This window comes from Anomaloglossus baeobatrachus, chromosome 2, assembly GCF_048569485.1.
Source record: "Anomaloglossus baeobatrachus isolate aAnoBae1 chromosome 2, aAnoBae1.hap1, whole genome shotgun sequence".
In the NCBI taxonomy this organism is placed as follows: domain Eukaryota; kingdom Metazoa; phylum Chordata; class Amphibia; order Anura; family Aromobatidae; genus Anomaloglossus; species Anomaloglossus baeobatrachus.
Genome location: NC_134354.1, coordinates 94644553 through 94660205, shown reverse-complemented (window position 1 = coordinate 94660205; position 15653 = coordinate 94644553). Strand labels below are relative to the sequence as shown.

The following is a 15653-nucleotide window of genomic DNA, read 5'->3' as shown; positions in this document are numbered from 1 at the left end:
GGAAAAAACTAAATTCAAACTCATTATACAAACACAAGGAGGCAAGACAATACAAGCTCAGGAGATAATAAATAATCAGGGAGAAAATAAACTAACAATGAGCAAATGAGGATATAACCACAACACACCAAATAATGCACAGAAGATCACCAGAGGAAGATCACAACAGCACAAGGACTGGAATTTGCTATAATCGGCATGGAGGAACAGGCTCAACCATCTTTTAAAGGGTGGAGACGGCTGTGATAGGCCTCCAGTAACCTGTGACCCTAGCAGCAATCCACAGGCCAGCAGAAATTAACTCCTGCTAGACTGATCACTAGTAAGCACACAACTGGTTGACGTCCCAGTCTAAAGGAGCAACTCAAAAGCAGTAGGTGGCGTGACAGACTCTGCAGTGTGAACAGGGTGAAAAGTTGCCATAACTCCTGGTGAGTTGGAACTGAACACTGTGTGGCAGATTTGATCAGTCTTTTTGTGCTGACAGACTCCTTCTCATGGTACTGGAAATCCCACAGAAATTAAAGAGGTTATCCACTACTTTTACATTGATGGCCTATTCTTAGGATAGGTCATCAATGTCTGATCGGCCGGGATACGACGCCCCGGACCCCCACACTCCCACCAATCAGCTGTTACCAGTGCTGGTGGCGGCAGCAGGAAATGGGAGGTGAATGTGTAGTCCCCAGCCACTGCTGCTATCAGAAGACGGGGCAGCTCCGGGAATGAGCACCGAGAACTGCTGATCGTTGGATGTGAGGGGCGTTGGACTTTAATGACCTATTACAAGGATAGTCGATCAATGTAAAAGTAGTGTACAACCTCTTTAATGGAGAGAGTCACAAACCTATGTAAGTCGGACAGGCTTTGAATGACCCTTGTGACACAGTTCAATCTCATTGGCTTTAATACAAAATCTCTGACAGTATTTATTTTCTATAGGTCAGGTAAAGAGAAAACCGGTTTAAATGCCGCGCTAAAAACCACTGATGCTGTAGATGAAAAAGATTTCCTTTATTTCATAATGCAATGAATTATGAAATAAAGGAAATCTTTTTCATCTACAGCATCAGTGGTTTTTAGCGCGGCATTTAAACCGGTTTTCTCTTTACCTGACCTATATTTTATATACTGCATTCCGGGGCCGCTGCTAAACCGCAAAAAGGCACTCACATGCGATCATAAGGAGTTGTGACTTGCACAACCCTACCAGGTGAGTGTACCTCTTTCTGTCTTTCTACCCTCATACCGGGTAAGACCCTATTGCACTTTTTCCCCCTACAGCTCTACAAGTATTTATCTTCTGATATGGGCTAAAGGGACCTTTTTGGGCCACCTCGCTTTTGGATGTGACTGCAAACCTTGCACACTCAATAATTTCACCCCTGCCTGTGACTAGTGTGTCCTCTTAGCGAAAGAGCGAAAGAGTTGACACATACTAATGAAGTCAATGAGCCCAACTAGAGATAGACCTGTCTTCAAAGTGTGTTACCCTTATATTTCCATGGCACACAGCTTGGATGAAACCACGCCTGTGACCCAAGAATAAAGCATCCTCTGATCTTTTCAACCTCATAAGTTTTCCTACTCTGAAAAGCCAATGGGCAGTTGCTTCTTTTGCCTTACCTATAGTCTGTCTCTCAACTGGAGGATGTTCTTTAACCAAATATCATGGAAAGGGAACCAAAGGCAGTGACTTTTCTTCCCGTGTCCAGTCTTGATTTTCTCATTATACGCTGGCCAAGGAAAAGTTGTCAGTTGACGCCCAACCTGGCACCCAGTATCCAAGTCCGCCTACCCCCGATAACTACCCCCTAAGGAAATTATTATTAAAGGATAAAGATATTAGAAATCACTTGTTTAAATTATTTTCTATACATTTATGAGATACAGCTTCACTGTAAGAAAAAATGGAGGGTCCATATATATATAATATATATATAATTGCCCCATTAATGGTAATTCCCATCAGCACCTGCTTCCTCTGATCCCAGGGTTATTAGTGACCACAGTACAGGGAAGTAATGATGTTGTGACAGTACTAAGCAGTGGTAAGTGGTGCCGTTAACACTCCCCCAGCTTCCAATCAATCATCCCCCGCCGTCCTCACTGGCATCTGAATAAGAAGCAGCCAGAATTCTTATCTTCTATCTCAAGATTAACGACAGAGCCAAAATGCTGTTTATTCCCTCCAGTATGGGGTAAAGCAAATGCAATGATCAGATTCTCTGTGCTTAGCTGGCACTTTGTAGAGGAATATACATGAATTATATTTGTCATTCCAAAATAGAGCGTCAGATCACAGATGGTTTCCTGCGTAGAATAATTTGTTTATGGAGCATAAATAATTTGGAGACTTTCATAGACTTTCTATCACTTCTATATTTTACAATTCAATTGTATTTTTCCACCCCTATAAATTGTGTTAGTGCAAATTAACACAACCATAAAACTACATATGGTGAAATAATGAGTAATTCTGCAGTCACACTGTATTCTGAGACTGTACGGCCATTTTTCATCAAAAATAGTAGAAATATGACAACAGTGCAAAGAAGAGAAGTGTTATTTCACTATGACAACCCTAGCTAGGATATCTTCTCATCAGACAAGTCCCTGATCATAGTGGGGATGTCTTCCTGGAAGTTGGAACCAGCTATGAGTGTCCAATATGGTATTACCGGGAAGCCATTTACAGTAAATAAGTGTTAATACTTAGTTCTTTTGGTTGTGGCTCATGGAGGCAGATCCCAAATGAGGTGCCCCGGGTCATCCTGTCAGTCTGTCCATTAGTCTCTTGATGGTACCCTGAGGAAAATTATATTTTGACACCCAATCTGGAGTAAAAACTGAGCCAAAACATAGCAGAAAACTGGACCCCTCTATCGGAAATAATGGTTTTGGAAACACCATGTAATTTAGCGATATGAGAAATGAACATTGTAGCTAATTAGGCTTTTATCAGTAGGCAACTTTAGAAGTGGGACGAAATGAACTATTTTGCTGAAACGGCCCACCACCATCCACATAACAGTATTACCGCCTGAATTAGGAAAATCATCAATAAAGTCAATAGACAAGGGGGTCCACAGCGGTGACAGAATTTCCTTAGGCAGCAGATAAACCGCTGGAGCTTGACGAGAGGTTTTAGCCGTGGCACAAACTCTGCAACAACGAACATACTCATCAACAGTTTTACTAGCATTCTGCCAAGAAAATGACTTAGAAAAAGATCTTCAAGTGTCAGAAGAACCCAGATGTCTAACCAAAATGGAATCAAGACCCTCATCAAGAAGATCCATGCGTAAAGAGCATGGTACATACAGTTTGCCAACAGGCAAGTCCTCTGGTGAAGTGTCCAGAACATCCTGAATACACTGTAGGATATCTATCCCCAGAACACCCACCACCACCCCTCACTAAGAATCTTGACAGGATTTTTGTCCCTCAACACTGGAACAAAACTTTAAGACAGAGTCAGCTTTAACATTCTTAGATCCAGGGAGAAAAGTCACCAAGAAATCAAACCAAGTAAAGGAAAGAGCTCACCGGGCCGGTCGTGTGTTTAAACATTTAGCAGCATCAGCATACAATAGATTTTATCACTGGTGAAGACTGTTACCTTATGTATAGCCCCATCCAAAGAGTGTCTCAATTCCTCAAAGGCAGTTTTGACTGCCAAGAGTTCACTGTCACCAATGTCATACAGAGCATTGAAGAAGGAAAAATAAAAAACTTACTTTATCGAAACTTACCTATCACATCTGCTCCCCTCCTATTTATACTGTGGAAATCCTTCTACCCATGCCAGCTATAGTTTATTTTATGTTGGTCTGTGAGGTGTGGTGTCCCAGTGTAACGCCTGCATGGAACCACAGACTCAGACTGCCTGTAGCGGACAGGCTAGAGGAAAGCCGCTCACAAAGCAGGACCCTGAGAACCCTGAAACCCTTTAACCCCTATACAGGGATTTGGAATTACACGGGGCCCTGGAGATCACTACTTGTAGTAGGCTCCAGTGCGATGAGAGTAGTCGTCAGGCAGAGTCAAACCAGGAAATGCAGAACAGGGACAAAACCAGGCAGACAAGGATGTAATCTGGTAACCAGGCAGAGGTCGAATACGGGTCGGGTAGCAAGGTCCAAAAACGGCAGGCAGGAGGGTAGTCAGAGAATAGGCAGAGGTCAAAACACAGGGATCACTATAGAGAACAGAGTGGGAACCAGGAATTCAGAACTAGCTCTGGCAGTAAGCAGCAAACAGGAGGGAGAATTAGATGGGTGTGGTGTCTTCCCATTGGCTGTAGCTGAATGGTGGTAAATTCAGCTGGAAGACACATGCCACCTACAGTCAGCCAGTGGTACTGCAGATCCCAGGGAAACCCAACCTAGTGGATGAGTGGAGCCAGCGCCTACAAGAGCCACTGGCACGACTCCTCTCCTATCACCAGCACTATCCACAGCGAGAACATGGCGCCGCCTGGTGATCGAAGCAGAAGTCGCAGGAGCGGACTCTAGTGGGGACGTGACACCCAGACTCTCTCTGGTGAAAGTTGGATTTAGTGGTGCTTTTTGGTTGGTGTTGTTGTGGAGTGTACCCGTGTTTTAGACTTCCTTCCTGCTCTTGTTTTCATCCTGAATCTCTGTGTGTGTGCATGTTGTGTGACAGAGTTTTGATTTTTCCCTTGTCTGTCTTTTTGTGTGGTTTCAACACAATCCTGTCACCTTTCGCCCTGAGAGTGGGGAATTAGATCAGGACTGGTCAGGAGGAGGGCCAGGAAGGAGACTCAGGCCTCTCCACCATCAGGAGTATCCCTGAGATAGAATAGGGCCCCCCTAGCTTGACGCACAGCTTAGCAGCCTTGGTTACCCTCTATCCCAAATTTATCATGACAAGTGCATACTAGACTGTGAGCCAAATCCATCAATATCAATAGGTTTGGCTAACATTAATCTAACGTCTATGGGGGCCTTAACACTTAGCAATTAGTAATGACAAATTTAAGCTACACAGGATTTAAGATGCTATGATCTTGTAGGACCTCTCTAGGACACAATTGCATTTGATGACATCGCTGAAATACCGAAATGATATAGATTATAATGCCACTAACATGATACAGCATGTGCCCTTTGAGGGGTCAGAATGGATTGTGATGGCACAGAAAGAGTATGATGGATACATCACAAGGGGTGTCTGCCGTAATATCATTTCTGCTCCTACACGCCAGTAAAGACCAAGATTACTATCAATAAAACAAAGTTTTCAGCAGAGTGTCCTCACTTGGACTCAAGCTGCTTTGTGAAAATCATCCTTCTACATAGAGGAAGCTATCATTAGACGCGCTTGTGGTGTAAAATTAGTGTAGTGTAAAATTAAATATGATGGAGCACAATGATTCTGCATTAGAATCTCGCATAGTTTTGATTATATTTTCTTTGTTGCTGTGATGTTCACTCTCCTATGTGCCCAGTGAGAAGAATTAATCTTTGACTCGTAAATCCATCCTTCACACAAATAATGGAAGCAGGTGCTAATGTAATAAACAACAGTTACCATTAAACTGTGGAGATAGTTTTGGTTTTTTACCATTTTTTTCATCTTATAAATATAAACCTTCCAAAAATAAACTCTATAGCTATGTGCGCACATACGGTATTTGGTGCAGAATTTTTCTGCATCAAATCTGCACCTTCTGGCAGAAACACGAACCAAAAAATGCGTTCACTTTTGTTGCGTTCTTGTGCCATGCGTTTTTTTTCCTTGATGAAGTCAACGAGTGGAAAACGCTGGCAAAAAAATGCACCAACATCCTGTAGATTAATTTCTGCACCAAATCTGCAAGGAAAAATTAAGCAACATGTGCAGCTGTCATGCGGTGTGATGCTCCTTACACACCAGGTGTCATGGCGACTTCGGACTCTGTTCACACTGCAGAGTTTGACACTCCACCTGGTGTTTCTGGATTGATTAGTGAGAGCCGGGCGTCGACCAGTTTTGTGTTCGCTGATTACCGGTCTGGCATGAGTTAATTCATGCTAGTCTGTGAATTGATGCTGGGGTCACAGGTTACTGTAGACTTATCACAGCTGCCACCGCCCTTTAAAAGATGGTGGACCCTGCTCTTCCCTGCCGGGGTGGGGGTGAGCAGCTATAAGATCAGGGTTTTTCAGGAGTTTAGGTTACACTGGAGGTCTAGACCTCACCACCATCAGGCATACCTCTGGGATGAGGGACACTTAGGGGTTCCCCTAGCCTGTGGATCAGTTCAGGAGTCCAGATTCCTAGTCACACTTCAGAATTCTCATTGACTTTCCTGGCAGAACGGACATACAAATAAGCATTCAGATTTGGGACAAATCTGCATCAACGCTACATAAAAAAATCCATCAAAAACGGACCATGCGCACACAGTCTTAATTCGTCCAGAACACAACCTGCTCAAAGTATACTCGTGGACTTTCCATCCATATCCAAAGCTAGCATGGTATACTGAGATAGAAACCTATTCATGGCTTCATTTAGGGTTCCATCTGAAGCAAAATTGGGTTGTGTCCCCAATAGATAGACTTCAATTATCAAAGGGAATCCAAAACATACAAAAAGCTACAAATAGGAGGTATAGGCAATGATTACCATGTCTAACACATGACAAAAAAGTCATCAGAATATCCATACAGACATTCTATTGAGCAGACGCTCTGACCCATGTTTCGCCTTGCTTGATCAGGGGAAAATGGACAGGAAGAGTTTGCAATATACAGTGCCTACAAGTAGTCTTCAACCCCCTGTAGATTTAGCAGGTTTGATAAGATGCAAATAAGTTAGAGCCTGCAAACTTCAAACAAGAGCAGGATTTATTAACAGATGCATAAATCTTACAAACCAACAAGTTATGTTGCTCAGTTAAATTTTAATAAATTTTCAACATAAAAGTGTGGGTCAATTATTATTCAACCCCTAGGTTTAATATTTTGTGGAATAACCCTTGTTTGCAATTACAGCTAATAATCGTCTTTTATAAGACCTGATCAGGCCGGCACAGGTCTCTGGAGTGGCCCACTCCTCCATGCAGATCTTCTCCAAGTTATCTAGGTTCTTTGGGTGTCTCATGTGGACTTTAATCTTGAGCTCCTTCCACAAGTTTTCAATTGAGTTAAGGTCAGAAGACTGACTAGGCCACTGCAACACCTTGATTTTTTCCCTCTTGAACCAGGCCTTGGTTTTCTTGGCTGTGTGCTTTGGGTCGTTGTCTTGTTGGAAGATGAAATGACGACCCATCTTAAGATCCTTGATGGAGGAGCGTAGGTTCTTGGCCAAAATCTCCAGGTAGGCCGTGCTATCCATCTTCCCATGGATGCGGACCAGATGGCCAGGCCCCTTGGCTGAGAAACAGCCCCACAGCATGATGCTGCCACCACCATGCTTGACTGTAGGGATGATATTCTTGGGGTCGTATGCAGTGCCATCCAGTCTCCAAACGTCACGTGTGTGGTTGGCACCAAAGATCTCGATCTTGGTCTCATCAGACAAGAGAACCTTGAACCAGTCTGTCTCAGAGTCCTCCAAGTGATCATGAGCAAACTGTAGACGAGCCTTGACATGGCACTTTGAAAGTAAAGGTACCTTACGGGCTCGTCTGGAACGGAGACCATTGCGGTGGAGTACGTTACTTATGGTATTGCCTGAAACCAATGTCCCCACTGCCATGAGATCTTCCCGGAGCTCCTTCCTTGTTGTCCTTGGGTTAGCCTTGACTCTTCGGACAAGCCTGGCCTCGGCACGGGTGGAAACTTTCAAAGGCTGTCCAGGCCGTGGAAAGCTAATAGTAGTTCCATAAGCCTTCCACTTCCGGATGATGCTCCCAACAGTGGAGACAGGTAGGCCCAACTCCTTGGAAAGGGTTTTGTACCCCTTGCCAGCCTTGTGACCCTCCACGACCTTGTCTCTGATGGCCTTGGAATGCTCCTTTGTCTTTCCCATGTTGACCATGTATGAGTGCTGTTCACAAGTTTGGGTAGGGTCTTAATTAGTCATAAAAGGCTGGAAAAAGAGATAATTAATCCAAACATGTGAAGCTCATTGTTCTTTGTGCCTGAAATACTTCTTAATACTTTAGGGGAACCAAACAGAATTCTGGTGGATTGAGGGGTTGAATAATAAATGACCCTCTGAATAAACTTTTCACAATTTAAAAAAAAAAAAAGAAAAAGAAATAACATTCTTTTTTGCTGCAGTGCATTTCACACTTCCAGGCTGATCTACAGTCCAAATGTCACAATGCCAAGTTAATTCCGAATGTGTAAACCTGCTAAATCTGCAGGGGGTTGAATACTACTTGTAGGCACTGTATATAATTATATACACACACTACAGTTCAAAAGTTTAGGGTCACTTAGATATTTCCTTATTTTTGAAAGAAAAGCACATTTTTTTTTCAATGAAGCTAACATTAAACAGAAATACACTATACATTGTTGATGTGGTAAATGACTATTCTAGCTGCAAATGTCTGGTTTTTAATGCAATATCTACACAGGTGTATAAGGGGCCCATTTCCAGCAACCACCACTCCAGCGTTCTAATGGTACATTGTGTTTGCTAAAGGCCCCTTTACACATTGAGACTTTCTAGCGATCCCACCAGCGATCCCAACCTGGCCGGGATCGCTACAAAGTCTCTGGTGAGTCGCTGGTGAGCTGTCAAACAGGCAGACCTGGCCAACGACGCACAAGCGATCCGGACCTGCAGAACGACCTAGCTAGTCATTGTAAATTGCTTAGTAAAGCAGCTTTTTGAAAGGGAAGTCGCTAACAAAGTCGCTGTAAAGGCCCCTTTACACACTGAAACTTTCTAGCGATGCATGCTGCACAGCGGGAAACAAAGGACCAAAGAATGGTCCTGAGAGATGTGTAGTGATCAGCAACCTCACAGCAGGGGCCAGGTCGATGATGTGTTTCACACACTGCAATGTCGCTGGGGAGGTCGCTATTACGTCACAAAACCGGTGACGTTACAGCGATGTCGTTTGTAATGTTGCAGTGTGTAAAGCCATCTTTACTGTTTTAGAAGGCTAATGGATGTTTAGAATTCCCTTGAAAACCCTTGTGCAACTATGTTTGCACAGCTGAAAACAGTTTTGCTGATTAGAGAAGCTATAAAACTGACTTTCCTTTGAGCTAGTTGAGAATCTGGAGCATAACATTTGTTGGTTCCACTATACTCTCAAAATGTCTAGAAAAAGAGAACTTTCAAGTGAAACTCGACAGACTATTCTTGTTCTTAGAAATGAAGGATAATCCATGCGAGAAATTGCCAAGAAACTGACGATTTCATACAACAGTGTGTATTAGCCAGTCTCAGATATGGCTTTTCTTTGCCACTCTGCCCTAAAGGCCAGCATCCCAGAGTCGCCTCTTCACTGTAGACGTTGACACTGGCATTTTGCGGGTACCATTTAATGAAGCTGCCAGTTGAGAACCTGTGAGGCGTCGATTTCTCAAACTGGAGACTCCAATGTACTTGTTGCTCAGTTGTGCAGCGCGGCCTCCCACTTCTCTTTCTACTCTGGTTACAGCCTGTTTGTGCACTCCTCTGAAGGGAGTAGTACACACCGTTATAGGAAATCTTCAGTTTCTTGGCAATTTCTCGCATGGATTATCCTTCATTTCTAAGAACAAGAATAGACTGTCAAGTTTCACATGAAAGTTCTCTTTTTCTGGCCAGTTTGAGAGTTTAATGGAACCAACAAATGTTATGCTCCAGATTCTCAACTAGCTCAAAGGAAGGTCAGTTTTATAGCTTCTCTAATCAGCAAAACTGTTTTCAGCTGTGCAATCATACTTGCACAAGGGTTTTCAAGGGATTGCTAAACATCCATTAGCCTTCTAACACAGTTATCAAACACAATGTACCATTAGAACACTGGAGTGGTGGTTGTTGGAAATGGGCCTCTATACACCTTTGTAGATATTGCATTAAAAACCAGACGTTTGCAGCTAGAATAGTCATTTACCACATCAACAATGTATAGAGTGTATTTCTGTTTAATTTAATGTTAGCTTCATTGAAAAAAAATTTGCTTTTCTTTAAAAAATAAGGAAATATGTAAGTAACCCTAAACTTCTTAACTGTAGTGTTTTTATATATATATATATATATATATATATATATATATATATATATATATATATCTCCTTTGTAACCCTTTAGTGTTTTTTTTTATTTAACTCTCTTAGTTTTATGAGATAAGATCAGTTAGCATATATTTTTGTTGTACACATTTTTCAGGGGTTTAGTGTAATATAATGTATTATAAGGGCAGACAGCTTGATTCCAGCAATGTGTCCCTTACTCAGTACCTTGGTATAATTTCAATATAATCAGTAATTTATCAGCAAGAGATCATCCCTGCAGGACTAAGGGGTACTTTGCACGCTGCGACATCGCAAGCAGATGCTGCGATGCCGAGAGCGATAGTCCCCGCCCCCGTCGCAGCTGCGATATCCTTGTGATAGCTGCCATTGCGAACATTTCACATGGACTAACCTGTCCTGGGACGGCTCTGGCCAGCGACCCGCCTCCTTATTAAGGGGGCGGGTCGTACGGTGTCACTGCGACGTCACACGGCAGGCGGCCGATAGGAGCGGAGGGGTGGAGATGAGCGGGATGTAAACATCCCGCCCACCTTCTCCCTTTCGCATATCCTACGGAAGCCGCGGTGACGCCGGTAGGAGATGTTCCTCGCTCCTGCGGCTTCACACACAGCGATGTGTGCTGCTGCTGGAGCGAGGAACAACATCGGACCATCGCTCAGCGTAATTATGGATTACGCCGACGCTACACCGATGATACGATTACGACGCTTTTGCGCTCGTTAATTGTATCATCTAGGCTTTACACACTACGATGTCGCCTGCGATGCCGGATGTGCGTCACTTTCAATTTGACTCCACCAACATCGCACCTGCGATGTCGTAGTGTGCAAAGTACCCCTAAGTGTCATGTGCCAGTCAGTCCAGCTAATCTGTGTATTCCCACCCACGCAGTGATTGGCAGCTTGCTGACAATGCCATATACACAGGAAGCTGCCAATCTGCTGCCAATTTGGGTGAGTTTATGCTCAGCATTGATAGCACTGACACATACAGTTAGGTCCAGAAATATTTGGACAGTGACACAAGTTTTGTTATTTTAGCTGTTTACAAAAACATGTTCAGAAATACAATTATATATATATATATATATAATATGGGCTGAAAGTGCACACTCCCAGCTGCAATATGAGAGTTTTCACATCCAAATCAGAGAAAGGGTTTAGGAATCATAGCTCTGTAATGCATAGCCTCCTCTTTTTCAAGGGACCAAAAGTAATTGGACAAGGGACTCTAAGGGCTGCAATTAACTCTGAAGGCGTCTCCCTCGTTAACCTGTAATCAATGAAGTAGTTAAAAGGTCTGGGGTTGATTACAGGTGTGTGGTTTTGCATTTGGAAGCTGTTGCTGTGACCAGACAACATGCGGTCTAAAGAACTCTCAATTCAGGTGAAGCAGAACATCCTGAGGCTGAAAAAAAAGAAAAAATCCATCAGAGAGATAGCAGACATGCTTGGAGTAGAAAAATCAACAGTCGGGTACATTCTGAGAAAAAAGGAATTGACTGGTGAGCTTGGGAACTCAAAAAGGCCTGGGCGTCCACGGATGACAACAGTGGTGGATGATCGCCGCATACTTTCTTTGGTGAAGAAGAACCCGTTCACAACATCAACTGAAGTCCAGAACACTCTCAGTGAAGTAGGTGTATCTGTCTCTAAGTCAACAGTAAAGAGAAGACTCCATGAAAGTAAATACAAAGGGTTCACATCTAGATGCAAACCATTCATCAATTCCAAAAATAGACAGGCAGAGTTAAATTTGCTGAAAAACACCTCATGAAGCCAGCTCAGTTCTGGAAAAGTATTCTATGGACAGATGAGACCAAGATCAACCTGTACCAGAATGATGGGAAGAAAAAAGTTTGGAGAAGAAAGGGAACGGCACATGATCCAAGGCACATCACATCCTCTGTAAAACATGGTGGAGGCAACGTGATGGCATGGGCATGCATGGCTTTCAATGGCACTGAGTCACTTGTGTTTATTGATGACATAACAGCAGACAAGAGTAGCCGGATGAATTCTGAAGTGTACCGGGATATACTTTCAGCCCAGATTCAGCCAAATGCCGCAAAGTTGATCGGACGGTGCTTCATAGTACAGATGGACAATGACCCCAAGCATACAGCCAAAGCTACCCAGGAGTTCATGAGTGCAAAAAAGTGGAACATTCTGCAATGGCCAAGTCAATCACCAGATCTTAACCCAATTGAGCATGCATTTCACTTGCTCAAATCCAGACTTAAGACGGAAAGACCCACAAACAAGCAAGACCTGAAGGCTGCGGCTGTAAAGGCCTGGCAAAGCATTAAGAAGGAGGAAACCCAGCGTTTGGTGATGTCCATGGGTTCCAGACTTAAGGCAGTGATTGCCTCCAAAGGATTCGCAACAAAATATTGAAAATAAAAATATTTTGTTTGGGTTTGGTTTATTTGTCCAATTACTTTTGACCTCCTAAAATGTGGAGTGTTTGTAAAGAAATGTGTACAATTCCTACAATTTCTATCAGATATTTTTGTTCAAACCTTCAAATTAAACGTTACAATCTGCACTTGAATTCTGTTGTAGAGGTTTCATTTCAAATCAAATGTGGTGGCATGCAGAGCCCAACTCGCGAAAATTGTGTCACTGTCCAAATATTTCTGGACCTAACTGTATAAAGCAGAGAAAATAGGGATTCTATCAAAACTACAACAAGCAGCTCCGTAAGTGACAAATTCCTGAAATCAGGTTCTTGTCTGCTATATTATGCTGCTCTCAGATTAGTGTCCCTTTAAAATGGAACTTAAAAGCACAAACAGAGTCCAAAGTTGCAATATCCGAGCCCGAACCCGGAGCCTCGAGCCCCAGGTTCGTGTGTCTCTTTTCAGGATTTTGCCCATAAGCTTTAAAAGAAACCTGTCAAATCCCTTATATCCTCTAACTCAGCAGCATTCAACCTAACAAGCCCTGTACTGTATAATGCTATTAACTCAGATGAATGTGTAAAAAAACGGCTTATAACCCTCGTTGTCCCTCTGCTAATTAGCGCCTTGACTAGTCAAAGGGGCGTTAGTTTCCCTGACTAGTCAGCCCTGTTTCCATGTTAACACACCCCTCTGGGCATGATTATATGATTTCCACAAGCCGGCATCACCACCAGCTACTAGAAATATGGCACATGCACGTAGCTCATTCGAGAAGTCAGCGCACCTCAGAAGCCAGGTGTATGCTTGCCGGCTTCATTTAGGCGCACTGAACAAACGTGTTTCAGGCGCAGGTCCTTATTCATTGTATACAATGTACAATGAATAAGGACCCGTGTCCGAAACACGTTTGTTGTTCATAGGCTATCCACCATGGATTATTTTTTGGATTTTATGTCTTGATGTTACAAGTTTTTTTATGACAATTTTGAAATATAAAGGATGAGTTTTTAAGAAGTCAATGTGACGGTGTGTTCCTTCCCCCCCTCAGCCTGTATTCATGTACTCTATGCTATATAGGGTCATGTAGGTTGCTTTGCTGTTTTTGTTCTTCTAAGCTGAGGGTGACTCCAATAGACAGGCCTGTGGGAGACAATGAAGCCATGAGCTTCTGGAGACTTCTCCATAATCAGCCACATACTCAAAAGTGGATGTGAACCCTTCCTCTCCAGGGGTGGATCCACAGGCATTGGAGAACACACTCTTGGTGGATGAGTCAGTTGAGTTGATGGTGCGCTGAGGTTCAAGCAGCTGGGATCTTTGCTGAGACAAGAACCTGGCGCCCGTGTGTGGATTTATGGAAGCTGTCACGTGGGATTGGGTTGTGTCCCTCATCTGTTGGATCCATTGACTTCTTCCAAGGATTACTTCTACATGTTCTCTGGCGTCGGAATGCCGGATTGCGCCCCCGGAACTTTGAGGCATCATTGTGGACTCTAAAGAACAATATTGATGTTGGATGTTCTATGCTCCCTGCCTCATTAAAATTTGTTGGATTGTTCATCGACCTAGTGTCCCTGTCTGCTCTGTCGCATACCCCATCACAGTCTTCGATTACTGCATATTCCTATTCCTCTTGTGTTATTGAGGACACCCAGTTTCCAGTGTAACGGACGTCTTCTCCTGCTGGTGAGCTGACCCCTTTCCTCTTGTATAAAATGGAAAGAGAGTCGAGTAATGTGGGGAAACAACGCCCCATCAACTAGTCAAGGCCCTAATTAGGTAGGAAAGGCGCACTTTAAAAGTAATTTTTTTAAACATTCATATTAGTGAGTAGCGTTATACAGGGCTGGTTATGGAGGGGATTTGTGCATACAGGTATCAATGCAGCTGGGTTGGAGGGCATAGGAGACCTGACAGGTTCTCCTTAACACTAGAAGCCCCAGAAATTTCGAGCTCCCCCCTGAAGTCCCGAAAGAGGGTCAAATGACCAAATACAATAAACTGAATAGAACTAACTAGAAACTAAATGGCTAAACTGAATGGAAAATAACAACCTCCTGTGGTGCGACAGTAATGGCCTTAATTACAGAACAAAAGACGGTGATTATAGGATGTTAGCTAAAATCCTTCAGGTCATTCGACCCGTCTCTGGGTTCCAAAGGTAGAAATGTTAAATGACCCCTCTCTGGGACTTCTAGTGTTAAGTTGTACCATTGGCTTTAAAAGGAGATTAAAAAAGATGTCAAGGAGACGAAACATGATGCATCTAAACCTGTGACTGAGATATGTTACAAAAGTGACATAGTAGACACAAAAAAAGATTTACATAGATTTACAGTATGTCATGAGAAGTACTGGAAGAACAAGATGATGTGTCTAGAATTTGGTAACTTATGTGATGCTTGGCACTGATTTTCCGAAGCCTTTTTGTCTTCTTTTGTTTAAACTCATGCTCTGAAACATGCAGTATCGTCTTTAAAAAAAAAAGAAAGAAAGAAAACCCATGCCCTCCCAAGCATCAATCCTTTCCTTTACTACCCTAATTAGTGAGCCTGCTGTTAGGATTTGCCTCTGGGACATCCGATAGATTTGCCACAAAGTTGCCTAAGGAGCGTTTTGGCATGTTCAACTCTTCAGATTCTTTGTATGAGGAATCATCAAAAAGCAGAGAAGCAACCCATCCAGGCATTTCATTACACGCAAAGCATCCTCCCTGCCAACACAGCGGCAGCTCCAGGGAATCCTGAAACCCGTGGACACTTGCTAGGAGAATTCACTGTTTTGCAGACAAAGCTTCCTCTGAAAATCTAAAATTGCTTGAAATCCTCATTGAGCATTGATGCGATTGTCACATCTGCCGGAAGCATTGCTTCAAAGTTGTTCAGAGACACGTCACCTGAAGATGGTGGCTCCTGTAATTATGCTGCAGCAAGGCCGCCTAGGAGACTAGCAGCAAATCACTAAGAAATCCCCTCATTAGCCACATTCAACTCTTCATTAATAATACAAAAAGGAAATCAAACCCTCTTCTTTTAAGGTGGCTTTACACACTGCAACATCGCAAACGACATCGCTGTAACGTCACCGGTTTT

At 43.1% G+C, this 15653-nt stretch overlaps 1 protein-coding gene across 1 annotated transcript in view; it reads right to left on the bottom strand.

The window, feature by feature from the left end:
- Window positions 1-15653, bottom strand: part of LOC142283643 (LHFPL tetraspan subfamily member 7 protein-like) — a 332350-nt gene that overhangs the window by 95826 nt on the left and 220871 nt on the right. The gene's annotated exons all lie outside the window — the stretch shown is intronic.